Source organism: Ranitomeya variabilis, chromosome 4 (genome assembly GCF_051348905.1).
Source record: "Ranitomeya variabilis isolate aRanVar5 chromosome 4, aRanVar5.hap1, whole genome shotgun sequence".
Classification (NCBI taxonomy): Eukaryota; Metazoa; Chordata; class Amphibia; order Anura; family Dendrobatidae; genus Ranitomeya; species Ranitomeya variabilis.
Window position 1 is genome coordinate 647561774 of NC_135235.1, and position 14414 is coordinate 647576187.

Below are 14414 nucleotides of genomic sequence, written 5' to 3' on the forward strand. Positions count from 1 at the left end.
GATGAGGTCACAGGAGGGGAGGAGTCAGGGGTCACATGATCAGGGGCCTCAGTGTATGCAGGACTCTGCTGTGCTGGTTGTCATGGTGCTGAATGAGGGGAAGTTTGTGTGTGGGGTCAGGAGGGGTTTACAGGGTGGATGTAGCAGAGCCGCATGTGTGTACAAGGTGTACGGAGCAGAACCGTGTGTGTACAAGGTGTACGGAGCAGAACCGTGTGTGTACGAGGTGTACGGAGCAGAACCGTGTGTGTACGAGGTGTACGGAGCAGAACCGTGTGTGTACGAGGTGTACGGAGCAGAACCGTGTGTGTACGAGGTGTATGGGGAGGAGCCATGTGTGTATGAGGTGTACGGAGCAGAGCCGAGTGTGTACGAGGTGTACGGAGCGGAGCCGCATGTGTACGAGGTGTACGGAGCAGAGCCATGTGTGTACGAGGTGTACGGAGCAGAGCCGCGTGTGTACGAGGTGTACGGAGCGGGGCCGCGTGTGTACGAGGTGTACGGAGCGGGGCCGCGTGTGTACGAGGTGTACGGAGCGGAGCCGCGTGTGTACGAGGTGTACGGAGCGAAGCCGCGTGTGTACGAGGTGTACGGAGCGGAGCCGCGTGTGTACGAGGTGTACGGAGCGGAGCCGTGTGTGTGCGAGGTGTACGGTGCAGAGCCGTGTGTACGAGGTGTACGGAGCGGAGCCGCGTGTGTACGAGGTGTACGGAGCGGAGCCGTGTGTGTACGAGGTGTACGGTGCAGAGCCGTGTGTACGAGGTGTACGGAGCGGAGCCGCGTGTGTACGGAGCGGAGCCGTGTGTGTACGAGGTGTACGGAGTGGAGCCATGTGTGTACGAGGTGTACGGAGCGGAGCTGGGTGTGTAGGACGTGTACAGAGTTGAGCCGCGTGTCTATGAGGTGTATGGAGCGGACCTGTGTATGGATGGTCTCTCATATGTTCAGAAGTTGGAAAAGCTTGGCTTGTTTAGCTTAGAAAAAAGGCGCCTCACAGGGGATCTCATTTATATGTATAAATATATGTGTGGTCAGTACAAAGGACTTGCACATGACTTATTCTTTCCAAGGACTGTACTTAGGACCAGGGGACACTCATTATGGGTGGGAGAAAGGAGATTCTGACAGCTAACTAGGAAAGAGCTCTTTACAGTTAGAGCAGTCAGACTGTCGAATGCCGACCTCAAGAGGAAGTAATTAGTGATGATCGAGTTTACTCGTTGCTTGAGTTTTCCCGAGCACGCTCGGATGGTCTCCGAGTATTTGTTAGTGTTCGGAGATTAAGTTTTCATCGCTGCACCTGAATGATTTACAGCTATTAGCCAGGCTGAGTACATGTGGGGGTTGCCTGGTTGCTAGGGAATCCTCACATGTATTCAGGCTGGATAGTAGCTGTAAATCATTCAGCTGCGGCGATGAAAACTTAATCTCCGAACACTAACAAATACTCGGAGACCATCCGAGCGTGCTCGGGAAAACCCAAGCAACGAGTACACTCGCTCATCACTAGCAGTGATGGCAGACACTATAACAGCTTTTAAAAAAGGGCTGGATGATTTCCTCAATACACATAACATTGTGGGTTATAGTTAATTTAGTGACAAAATGAACAATCGGTGGAGAAAGGTTGAACTTGATGGATCTAGGTCTTTTTTCAACCTATGTAACTTTGTAACTATGAGGCGTGTGAGTATAAACCCGAGACATATGAGTGGACACCAATATACAATATACATTAGACACACTGCCGTATTTCTCATGTGAGAATCGCATCGTAAAACTCGTACTGGCGGTCGGCTCTCCTGACCTGAGCTTGACAGCTGCATAGTAATCCATCATGCTGTCATGTTTGGGTCAGGAGAGGTGCCGGCCAGTCCTTGCAGTGCAATGCAATTATCGCACGAGAAATAGAGCAGTGTGGTACTTAATGATCGGGCCAATATTTACAATTCTGACCACTGCCACATTATGAGGTTATAATTCTGGAATGCTTCAACGGATCCCACTGATTCTGAGTTTGTTTTTTTCGTGACATATTGTACTTCATGCGTAGCGTGCCGCGGCAAATTTTAGGACACACCTCTGACCACACCTATTTCACAACTAGCCACGCCCCAACCACACCCATTTAGCACTTCTGATCACAATGTTTCATAAACAATAATTATAAACAAAAAAATATGGCCACACATGACGCTCCATACTGTACAATGGCCACACACGACGCTCCATACTGTACAATGGCCCCACACGACGCTCCATAGTGTACAATGGCCACACACGACGCTCCATAGTGTACAATGGCCACACACGACGCTCCATACTGTATAATGGCCACACATGACGCTCCATACTATACAATGGCCACACAAAATGCTCCATAGTGTACAATGGCCACACACGACGCTCCATACTGTACAATGGCCACACACGACGCTCCATACTGTACAATGGCCACACACGACGCTCCATACTGTACAATGGCCACACACGACGCTCCATACTGTACAATGGCCACACACGACGCTCCATACTGTACAATGGCCACACACGACGCTCCATAGTGTACAATGGCCACACACGACGCTCCATACTGTACAATGGCCACACACGACGCTCCATAGTGTACAATGGCCACACATGACGCTCCATAGTGTACAATGGCCACACACGACGCTCCATAGTGTACAATGGCCACACACGACGCTCCATACTGTACAATGGCCACACATGACGCTCCATACTGTACAATGGCCACACACGACGCTCCATAGTGTACAATGGCCACACACGATGCTCCATAGTGTACAATGGCCACACACGACGCTCCATACTGTACAATGGCTACACATGATGCTCCATACTGTACAATGGCCCCACATGACGCTCCATACTGTATAATGGCCCCACATGACGCTCTATACTGTATAATGGCCACACATGACGCTCCATACTGTACAATGGCCATTGGCCACATTATGATCCATACTGTATAATGGCCCCACAATATGCTGCGTACAGTATACTTGCCCCACGTGATGGTCCATACAGTATTATTGCGCCACATGATGCTTTGTACAGTATAATGGCCCCACACGATGCTGGGTATAGTATAATGGCCACACATAATGCTGGGTACAGTATAATGGCCCCTCATGATGCTCCATACAGTACAATGGCCCCACACAATGCTGGGTGCAGTATAATGGCCACACATGGTTACCCCACCCCCATCATTGCCTTCTCCATCACTACACACAGACACCTTTCACCGCACTCCCTCGCAGCAGCCGGCAGCTTCCACTCCCATGGCGCTGAATGGTGTCATCCAGCTGCGCCGCTGACTGCTCACATCGCTGCAGCTGTGATACACCACTGATAAAGACCTCTGTGTCTCCTGTGCCAGTCAGTGTCACAGCGAGGAGCAATATCTGCTCCGATCCGACACAGCCAGCGTCCGCTCTGTACACCTCGTACACATGCGACTCCGCTCCATACACCTCCGCTCCATACACCTCGTACACACACGAGTCCGCTCCATACACCTTGCACATGAGGCTCCGCTCCGTACACACACAGCTCCGCTCCGTACACCTCATACACACACGACTGCGCTCCATACACCTTGCACATGCGGCTCCGCTCCGTACACCTCGTACACACACGACTGCGCTCCATACACCTTGCACATGCGGCTCCGCTCCATACACCTCGTACACACAAGACTGCGCTCCATACACCTAGCACATGCGGCTCCGCTCCGTACACCTCATACACACACGGCTCCTCTCCGTACACCTCATACACACACGGCTCCACTCCGTACACCTCGTACACACATGGCTCCACTCCGTACACATTGCACACGCTGCTCCGCTCCGTATACCTTGCACACACACGGCTCCAATCCGTACACCTCATACACATACGGCTCCTCTCCATACATCTTGTACTCACACACGGCACCACTCCGTACACCTCGTACACACACGGCTCCACTCCGTACACCTTGCACATGCGGCTCCGCTCCGTACACCTCATACACACACGGCTCCACTCCGTACACCTCGTACACACACGGCTCCGCTCCATACACCTTATACACACACGGCTCCGCTCTGTACACCTCGTACACACACGGCTCCGCTCCGTACACCTCGTACACACACGGCTCCGCTCCGTACACCTCGTACACACACGGCTCCGCTCCGTACACCTCGTACACACAAGGCTCCGCTCCGTACACATTGCACATGCTGCTCCACTCCGTATACCTTGTACACACATGGCTCTGCTCCGCACACCTTGTACACACGCTGCTCCGCTCCGTACACCTCGTACACACGGCTCCGTACACGTCTTACACACACGACTCTGCTCCATACACCTTTCACACGCTGCTCCAATCCATACACCTTGTACACACGGCTCTGCTACATTAGTGTCAGACTGTCACAGGGGCTTTGGCTTAGCCCTTTTTATGCGTGGGGAAATAGCAGCCACAATAGCGTCGTGTCGTCACCCTCTCCCAGGGAGCTGCAGCTGCTCCTCCTCAAATGCACTGACTGGAGACAGACGTATCAGTGAGTCACCGATCTGTGACATGGACTACTCACTCACACTGGGCTCTCTGCAATAAGATAACACAGCAGTGAGCACTGAGCAGCCGAGGCAAACAGAGGGAGGCTGTGAGTGTGTCCATCCCTCCCTGCTCAGCCCCACTCACGATTACTAGGCAGGCATTATAATTAGCAGCTCCAGTCCACTCACACTGGTCTGCTGCTTACATTGCCGCCGGCACCCAGGCTGTGTTCGGCTGTTACGTACCTCAAACTAGAAGTGAGTCCCCTCTCTCTCCCTCTCTGAACAGTGACGCTGGGAGACTCGGGAATATGGGGAAGGGGCATGGCCTAACAAAAGGGGATGTGACGGGAGTTCTCCTGCTGTCTCCCGGGATAAGAGCGTCCTGCGCTGGACAGCAGGGCAGAGAATCAAATCCGGGACAATCCCGCACAATGAGGGACGGTTGGGAGCTTGTTGTGGATTCTGTTTTTGGGCTCCCTCTGGTGGTTACAACTGGTACTGGGTGACTTTGGTGGGTTGCGGTCTCTGGTTTCCACCTGTCCATCAGAGGCTGGGTGTTTCCTATTTAACCTGGCTTTCCTGTCATTCCCTTGCCGGCTAACAATGTATCAGTGTGTCTCTGTTACCTTTGCTACCTGCTCCTAGGCCTTCAAGACAAGCTAAGTCTGGATTTCCCTGTTTCATGTTTGCTTTCATGTTTTTAGTCCAGCTTGCAGATATGTAATTCTCTGCTGCTGGTTGCTCTAGTGGGCTGAAATTACCACTCATGTACCATGAGTTGGCACATGAGTTCAAGTAATTTCAGGATGGTATTTTGAAGGGTTTTAAGCTGACCGCGCAGTTCACCTTTTGTATCCTCTGCTATCTAGCTTAAGCGGGCCTCATTTTGCTGGATCTGTTTTCATAACTACGTTTGTGCCTTCCTCTCATTTCACCGTCATTATATGTGGGGGGCTGCTATTTCTGTGGGAATATTTCTCTGGAGGCAAGATAGGTCTGTGATTCTTCTGATAGGGGTAGCTAGATCTCCGGCTGGCGCGAGACGTCTAGAGTCCCCCCAGGAACGTTCCCCGGCTGCTGTTAGTTGAGTGTTGAGGTTCAGGATCGCGGTCAGCTCAGGTTCCATCACCCTAGAGCTCGTCCTGTTTTTGCCCGTGTTATGTGTTTAATTCCCTGCCATTGGGAACATGACAGGAGCTATGGAATAGCTAGCTAGCAAGTTAGGACATAATACGAGTTGAGTGTCACAAAGTTTCTAATTTAATTGTGTTCTGGTGCCCTTATCTCTTTATCCCACCAATAGTACATGTTTTCAGGTGGTAGAGGCACATAGGTTGGACTGGTATGTTGGCAGAACACTATGATTTCCCGGGTTTTCTGGACCTACTTGACACAGTTGGTTCAGAAAAAGAAGGATTTAAATCTTTTTTTTCCTGCTATTTCCACGTGTGGCCACACAATTCCTTGCTTAATATCTGCCATCAACTGTCCAGGTGAGCTGGTTTACTTCCTTTTTCCATTGACACAACTTTGGGTTCAGAAAACAGCCTCTCTGTTTTAGCAGAGTACTGCTTACATACAATTACTTTTTTCTTTCCCTCTGCTGTCTTAGCCAGCAAGCTCCCTGCTGACTTGGCACAGTTTGCTGGCTAGCCTCCAATATCTAGGCCTTGATTTCAGGAATGACACTTCTGCTTATCGTTACTTTCGATATAAATGAAGGAGAGGTCCGCTCTCTTTATTTCCCTAGCTCCATCAGCAAAATAATTTCTCTCGTGCATTGTTATATACTTACCTAGACGGGCTCCGGCGATATCTGCCTCTGCGTCAGGCGCTACCACATTCTTTCTTTGGGCTGTGCTAGTGATGAAGGCGGCTGCATTACCAGCATCATTGGATAGCGCTGATACTGTCCATCTAAAAGTGCTAGTTCATACCTCCCAACCGTCCCGGATCCCGCGGGACTGTCCTGATTTTGACAGTCAGCCCCGGGATCCCGGGCAGGACACTAATGTCCCGCACTACGTGCCTAGGGCAGGGACAATGCAGGGGGCGGCACCTGAGTAGCTTAGGTTTGTGGCTGTTTTTTTTTTCTTATACATGCTGGGTCTCCTCCCGACCGATAACGCCCCCCCCCCCCGCCCCCTGTGTGTGCTGCGCTGCGCTGCGCTGCCAAGCTGAGGCAGAGAGCCAGCAGCGATCAAGATGAGAGGTCAGCGACTCACTTCCTCCTGTGTGTGCTCACTTCCTCCTGTGTGTGCACGGAGCTCCGGCTTCTCCTGCTCTTAGCTGCTATCCCGGCAGAGAAGGAGAGACGGGGGAGGTGCCGGGACAGTGCAGAGATGTGAGCAGCCGGAGAAACTGAAGAGCTGCACATGGACAGATCAGCCGCCCCTGCACCACACAGGAGATTGTGTGTGTGTGTGATGTGTGTGTGTGATGTGTGTGTGTGATGTGTGTGTGTGAGATGTGTGTGTGTGTCTGATGCTGCATGTGTGTGTCATTGTGTGTGTGTGATGCTGCATTTGTGTGTGTGTCATGTGTGTATGAGGTATCTGGTGTGTGTGATGGCTGGGTGTGTGTGTGATGGCTGGGTGTGTGTGTGATGGCTGGGTGTGTGTGTGATGGCTGTGTGTGTGTGTGTGTGTGTGTGTGTGTGTGTGTGTGTGTGTGTGTGTGTGATGGCTGGGTATGTGTGTGTGATGGCTGGGTGTGTGTGTGATGGCTGTGTGTGTGTGTGATGGCTGGGTGTGTGTGTGTGATGGCTGCGTGTGTGTGTGTGATGGCTGCATGTGTGTGTGTGTGATGGCTGCGTGTGTGTGTGATGGCTGCGTGCAGGGCCGGCGTCAGCACCCGGCTTACCCGGGCAAGTGCCGGGGCCCTGACGAGACAGGGGGGCCCACTCACACAGTCATAGATCCATCTGGCCGCTTTAACCCTTTCTACCCTTTCAATTTGAGCTGGCACAAGCATCTTCTCACTGTCAGTGCAGGGCCAGGCACGTAGGGGTTAAAGACACAGCCAGCGTGACATTGTGGGCGGAGAGAGCACGTCTCCTGCTCTGCTCTCAGTGCTGAACTTATCAGGCACAGTCAGGCAGATTCCGGAGGAGACGGAGTTCCTACCAGCACCTGAGTGAGTGCAATGTTATATCGCTGTATGTTCTGACAGTGTGGGTGATCTGGGGCAGCCATGGGCTGGGCAGCTGCAGCTGACATATATATATATATATATATATATATATATATATATATATATATATATATATATATATATATATATATACTACAGCAGCCGCCCAGCTCAGGCCCCCAGCACAGCCTGTATAGATACAGTGTATATAATATATATACAGGACAGGTGCTGGGGGCCTGGGCTGGGCGGCTGTTGAAGTATATACACTGCACAGTACCTCTCCCCTGTATATATACACACTGCACAGTACCTCTCCCCTGTATATATACCGCACAGTACCACTCCTGTATATATACACTGCACAGTACCACTCCCCTCTATATATACACTGCACAGTACCGCTCCTCCTGTATATATACACTGCACAGTACCTCTCCCCTGTATATATACACTGTACAGTACCGCTCCTCCTGTATATATACACTGCACAGTACCACTCCTCCTGTATATATACACTGCACAGTACCACTCCTCCTGTATATATACACCGCACAGTACCTCTCCCCTGTATATATACACTGTACAGTACCGCTCCTCCTGTATATATACACTGCACAGTACCACTCCTCCTGTTCTGTATATATACACTGCACAGTACCACTCCTCCTGTATATATACACCGCACAGTACCTCTCCCCTGTATATATACACCGCACAGTACCACTCCTCCTGTATATATACACCGCACAGTACCACTCCTCCTGTATATATACACTGCACAGTACCTCTCCTGTTGTGAAATTGGATTTTGGGCTCCCCCGGTGGCCACTGGTGGAATTGAACTTGTGTGCATCATCCCCTCTGTTCACCTGTTCCCATCAGGATGTGGGAGTCGCTATTTAACCTTGCTCCTCTGTCACTTCCATGCCGGTCAACATTGTAATCAGAAGCCTTTCTGTGCATGTTCCTGCTACCAGACAACTTCCAGCTAAGTCGGACTTTTGTCCTTGTTTGTTTTTTGCATTTTGTTCCAGTTCACAGCTGCAGTTTCGTTTCTGTGTCTGGAAAGCTCTTGTGATCTGAAATTGCCACTCTGATGTTATGAGTTAATACTAGAGTCTTAAAGTAATTTCAGGATGGTGTATTGATAGGGTTTTCAGCTGACCATGAAAGTACCCTTTCTGTCTTCCTGCTATCTAGTAAGCGGACCTCGATTTTGCTAAACCTATTTTCATACTACGTTTGTCATTTTCATCTTAAATCACCGCCAATATATGTGGGGGCCTCTGTCTGCCTTTCGGGGAAATTTCTCTAGAGGTGAGCCAGGACTATATTTTCCTCTGCCAGGATTAGTTAGTCCTCCGGCCGGCGCTGGGCGTCTAGGGATAAAACGCAGGCTACGCTACCCGGCTACTGTTAGTTGTGCGGCAGGTTTAGTTCATGGTCAGTTTAAGTTTCCATCCTTCCAAGAGCTAGTTCCTATGTATGCTGGGCTATGTTCTCTTGCCATTGAGAACCATAACAGTTTGACCGGCCCACAAAGGGTTAAATTAATTGGCAGAGAAAGGAGAGAAAAAAGAAGTCTGCTGAAAAATTTTTTTTTTTTTTTTTCCTTCAGTTCTGAGTGTGCTTTCAATTGAATCACTTGCAAGTCTGCCTATATTGCAGCCTTCCTCTCTCTCTCTCCTTCTAATCCTGGAATGGCTCTGTGTTCACCTGTTTAAAATGGATATTCAGAGTTTAGCTGCAGGTTTGAATAATCTCACCACGAAAGTTCAAAATTTACAAGATTTTGTTGTTCATGTTCCTATATCTGAACCTAGAATTCCTTTGCCTGAATTTTTCTCAGGGAATAGATCTTGCTTTCAAAATTTCAAAAATAATTGCAAGTTGTTTTTGTCCCTGAAATCTCGCTCTGCTGGAGATCCTGCTCAGCAGGTCAGGATTGTGATTTCCTTGCTCCGGGGCGACCCTCAAGATTGGGCTTTTGCATTGGCTCCAGGGGATCCTGCGTTGCTCAATGTGGATGCGTTTTTTCTGGCCTTGGGGTTGCTTTATGAGGAACCTCATTTAGAGCTTCAGGCGGAAAAGGCCTTGATGTCCCTATCTCAGGGGCAAGATGAAGTTGAAATATACTGCCAAAAATTCCGTAAATGGTCTGTGCTTACTCAGTGGAATGAGTGCGCCCTGGCGGCGAATTTCAGAGAGGGTCTCTCTGATGCCGTTAAGGATGTTATGGTGGGGTTCCCTGTGCCTGCGGGTCTGAATGAGTCCATGACAATGGCTATCCAGATCGATAGACGTCTGCGGGAGCGCAAACCTGTGCACCATTTGGCGGTGTCTACTGAGAAGACGCCAGAGAATATGCAATGTGATAGAATTCTGTCCAGAAGCGAACGGCAGAATTTTAGACGAAAAAATGGGTTGTGCTTTTATTGTGGTGATTCAACTCATGTTATATCAGCATGCTCTAAGCGTACTAAGAAGCTTGATAAGTCAGTTTCAATTGGCACTTTTCAGTCTAAGTTTATTCTATCTGTGACCCTGATTTGTTCTTTATCATCTATTACCGCGGATGCCTATGTCGACTCTGGCGCCGCTTTGAGTCTTATGGATTGGTCCTTTGCCAAACGCTGTGGGTATGATTTAGAGCCTCTTGAAACTCCTATACCTCTGAAGGGGATTGACTCCACCCCATTGGCTAGTAATAAACCACAATACTGGACACAAGTAACTATGCGAATTAATCCGGATCATCAGGAGATTATTCGCTTTCTTGTGCTGTATAATCTACATGATGTGTTGGTGCTTGGATTGCCATGGCTGCAATCTCATAACCCAGTCCTCGACTGGAACGCTATGTCTGTGTTAAGCTGGGGATGTAAGGGGATGCATGGGGACGTACCTTTGGTTTCCATTTCGTCATCTATTCCCTCTGAGATTCCTGAATTCTTGTCTGACTATCATGACGTTTTTGAAGAACCTAAGCTTGGTTCATTACCTCCGCACCGGGAGTGCGATTGTGCCATAGATTTGATTCCGGGTAGTAAATACCCTAAGGGTCGTTTATTTAATCTGTCTGTGCCTGAACATGCTGCTATGCGAGAATATATAAAGGAGTCCTTGGAAAAGGGACATATTCGTCCTTCGTCATCTCCCTTAGGAGCCGGTTTTTTCTTTGTGTCTAAGAAAGATGGCTCTTTGAGGCCGTGTATTGATTATCGGCTTTTGAATAAAATCACGGTTTAATATCAATATCCGTTGCCACTGCTGACTGATTTGTTTGCTCGCATAAAGGGGGCCAAGTGGTTCTCTAAGATAGATCTCCGTGGGGCGTATAATTTGGTGCGAATTAAGCAGGGGGATGAGTGGAAAACCGCATTTAATACGCCCGAGGGCCACTTTGAGTATTTGGTGATGCCTTTTGGCCTTTCAAATGCCCCTTCAGTCTTTCAGTCCTTTATGCATGACATTTTCCGTGATTATTTGGATAAATTTATGATCGTGTATCTGGATGATATTCTGATTTTTTCGGATGACTGGGACTCTCATGTCCAGCAGGTCAGGAGGGTTTTTCAGGTTTTGCGGTCTAATTCCTTGTGTGTGAAGGGTTCTAAGTGCGTTTTTGGGGTTCAAAAGATTTCCTTCTTGGGATACATTTTTTCCCCCTCTTCCATCGAGATGGATCCTGTCAAGGTTCGGGCTATTTGTGATTGGACGCAACCCTCTTCTCTTAAGAGTCTTCAGAAATTTTTGGGCTTTGCTAACTTTTATCGTCGATTTATTGCTGGTTTTTCTGATGTTGTTAAACCATTGACTGATTTGACTAAGAAGGGTGCTGATGTTGCTGATTGGTCCCCTGCTGCTGTGGAGGCCTTTCGGGAGCTTAAGCGCCGCTTTTCTTCCGCCCCTGTGTTGCATCAGCCTGATGTTGCTCTTCCTTTTCAGGTTGAGGTCGACGCTTCTGAAATCGGAGCTGGGGCGGTTTTGTCGCAAAGAAGTTCCGACTGCTCCGTGATGAAACCTTGTGCTTTTTTTTCTCGTAAATTTTCGCCCGCCGAGCGGAATTATGATATTGGGAATCGGGAGCTTTTGGCCATGAAGTGGGCTTTTGAGGAGTGGCGTCATTGGCTTGAGGGGGCTAGACATCAGGTGGTGGTATTGACCGACCACAAGAATTTGATTTATCTTGAGTCCGCCAGACGCCTGAATCCTAGACAGGCGCGCTGGTCGTTGTTTTTCTCTCGGTTTAATTTTGTGGTGTCATACCTACCGGGTTCTAAGAATGTTAAGGCGGATGCCCTTTCTAGGAGTTTTGAGCCTGACTCCCCTGGTAATTCTGAACCTACAGGTATCCTTAAGGATGGAGTGATATTGTCTGCCGTTTCTCCAGACCTGCGGCGGGCCTTGCAGGATTTTCAGGCGGATAGACCTGATCGTTGCCCACCTGGTAGACTGTTTGTTCCTGATGATTGGACCAGTAAAGTCATTTCTGAGGTTCATTCTTCTGCGTTGGCAGGTCATCCTGGAATCTTTGGTACCAGGGATTTGGTGGCAAGGTCCTTCTGGTGGCCTTCCCTGTCACGAGATGTACGAGGCTTTGTGCAGTCTTGTGACGTTTGTGCTCGGGCCAAGCCTTGTTGTTCTCGGGCTAGTGGATTGTTGTTGCCCTTGCCTATCCCGAAGAGGCCTTGGACGCACATCTCGATGGATTTTATTTCGGATCTTCCTGTTTCTCAGAAGATGTCTGTCATCTGGGTGGTGTGTGACCGTTTCTCTAAGATGGTCCATTTGGTTCCCCTGCCTAAGTTGCCTTCTTCTTCCGAGTTGGTTCCTCTGTTTTTTCAAAATGTGGTTCGTTTGCATGGTATTCCGGAGAATATCGTTTCTGACAGAGGAACCCAATTCGTGTCTAGATTTTGGCGGGCATTCTGTGCTAGGATGGGCATAGATTTGTCTTTCTCGTCTGCTTTCCATCCTCAGACTAATGGCCAGACCGAGCGGACGAATCAGACTTTGGAGACATATTTGAGGTGTTTTGTGTCTGCAGATCAGGATGATTGGGTTGCTTTTTTGCCTTTAGCGGAGTTTGCCCTCAATAATCGGGCCAGCTCTGCCACCTTGGTGTCTCCTTTTTTCTGTAATTCGGGGTTTCATCCTCGATTTTCCTCCGGTCAGGTGGAATCTTCGGATTGTCCTGGAGTGGATGCTGTGGTGGAGAGGTTGCATCAGATTTGGGGGCAGGTGGTGGACAATTTGAAGTTGTCCCAGGAGAAGACTCAGCTTTTTGCCAACCGCCGGCGTCGGGTTGGTCCTCGGCTTTGTGTCGGGGACTTGGTGTGGTTGTCTTCTCGTTTTGTCCCTATGAGGGTTTCTTCTCCTAAGTTTAAGCCTCGGTTCATCGGCCCGTACAAGATATTGGAGATTCTTAGCCCTGTGTCCTTCCGTTTGGACCTCCCTGCATCTTTTTCTATTCATAATGTTTTTCATCGGTCATTGTTGCGCAGGTATGAGGTACCGGTTGTGCCTTCCGTTGAGCCTCCTGCTCCGGTGTTGGTTGAGGGCGAGTTGGAGTACGTTGTGGAAAAAATCTTGGACTCCCGTGTTTCCAGACGGAAACTCCAGTATCTGGTCAAATGGAAGGGATACGGTCAGGAGGATAATTCTTGGGTGACTGCCTCTGATGTTCATGCCTCCGATCTGGTCCGTGCCTTTCATAGGGCTCATCCTGATCGCCCTGGTGGTTCTGGTGAGGGTTCGGTGCCCCCTCCTTGAGGGGGGGTACTGTTGTGAAATTGGATTTTGGGCTCCCCCGGTGGCCACTGGTGGAATTGAACTTGTGTGCATCATCCCCTCTGTTCACCTGTTCCCATCAGGATGTGGGAGTCGCTATTTAACCTTGCTCCTCTGTCACTTCCATGCCGGTCAACATTGTAATCAGAAGCCTTTCTGTGCATGTTCCTGCTACCAGACAACTTCCAGCTAAGTCGGACTTTTGTCCTTGTTTGTTTTTTGCATTTTGTTCCAGTTCACAGCTGCAGTTTCGTTTCTGTGTCTGGAAAGCTCTTGTGATCTGAAATTGCCACTCTGATGTTATGAGTTAATACTAGAGTCTTAAAGTAATTTCAGGATGGTGTATTGATAGGGTTTTCAGCTGACCATGAAAGTACCCTTTCTGTCTTCCTGCTATCTAGTAAGCGGACCTCGATTTTGCTAAACCTATTTTCATACTACGTTTGTCATTTTCATCTTAAATCACCGCCAATATATGTGGGGGCCTCTGTCTGCCTTTCGGGGAAATTTCTCTAGAGGTGAGCCAGGACTATATTTTCCTCTGCCAGGATTAGTTAGTCCTCCGGCCGGCGCTGGGCGTCTAGGGATAAAACGCAGGCTACGCTACCCGGCTACTGTTAGTTGTGCGGCAGGTTTAGTTCATGGTCAGTTTAAGTTTCCATCCTTCCAAGAGCTAGTTCCTATGTATGCTGGGCTATGTTCTCTTGCCATTGAGAACCATAACACTCTCCCCTGTATATATACACCGCACAGTACCTCTCCCCTTTATATATACACCACACAGTACCTCTCCCCTGTATATATACACCACACAGTACCTCTCCCCTGTATATATACACTGCACAGTACTACTCCCCTCTATATATACTCCGCACAGTACCTCTCCCCTGTATATATACACC

The 14414-nt window shown here is 49.3% G+C and overlaps 1 protein-coding gene across 1 annotated transcript in view; it reads left to right on the forward strand.

Annotated features, from left to right (window-relative positions):
* Positions 1-14414, forward strand: part of LOC143767410 (uncharacterized) — a 599249-nt gene that overhangs the window by 392097 nt on the left and 192738 nt on the right. The gene's annotated exons all lie outside the window — the stretch shown is intronic.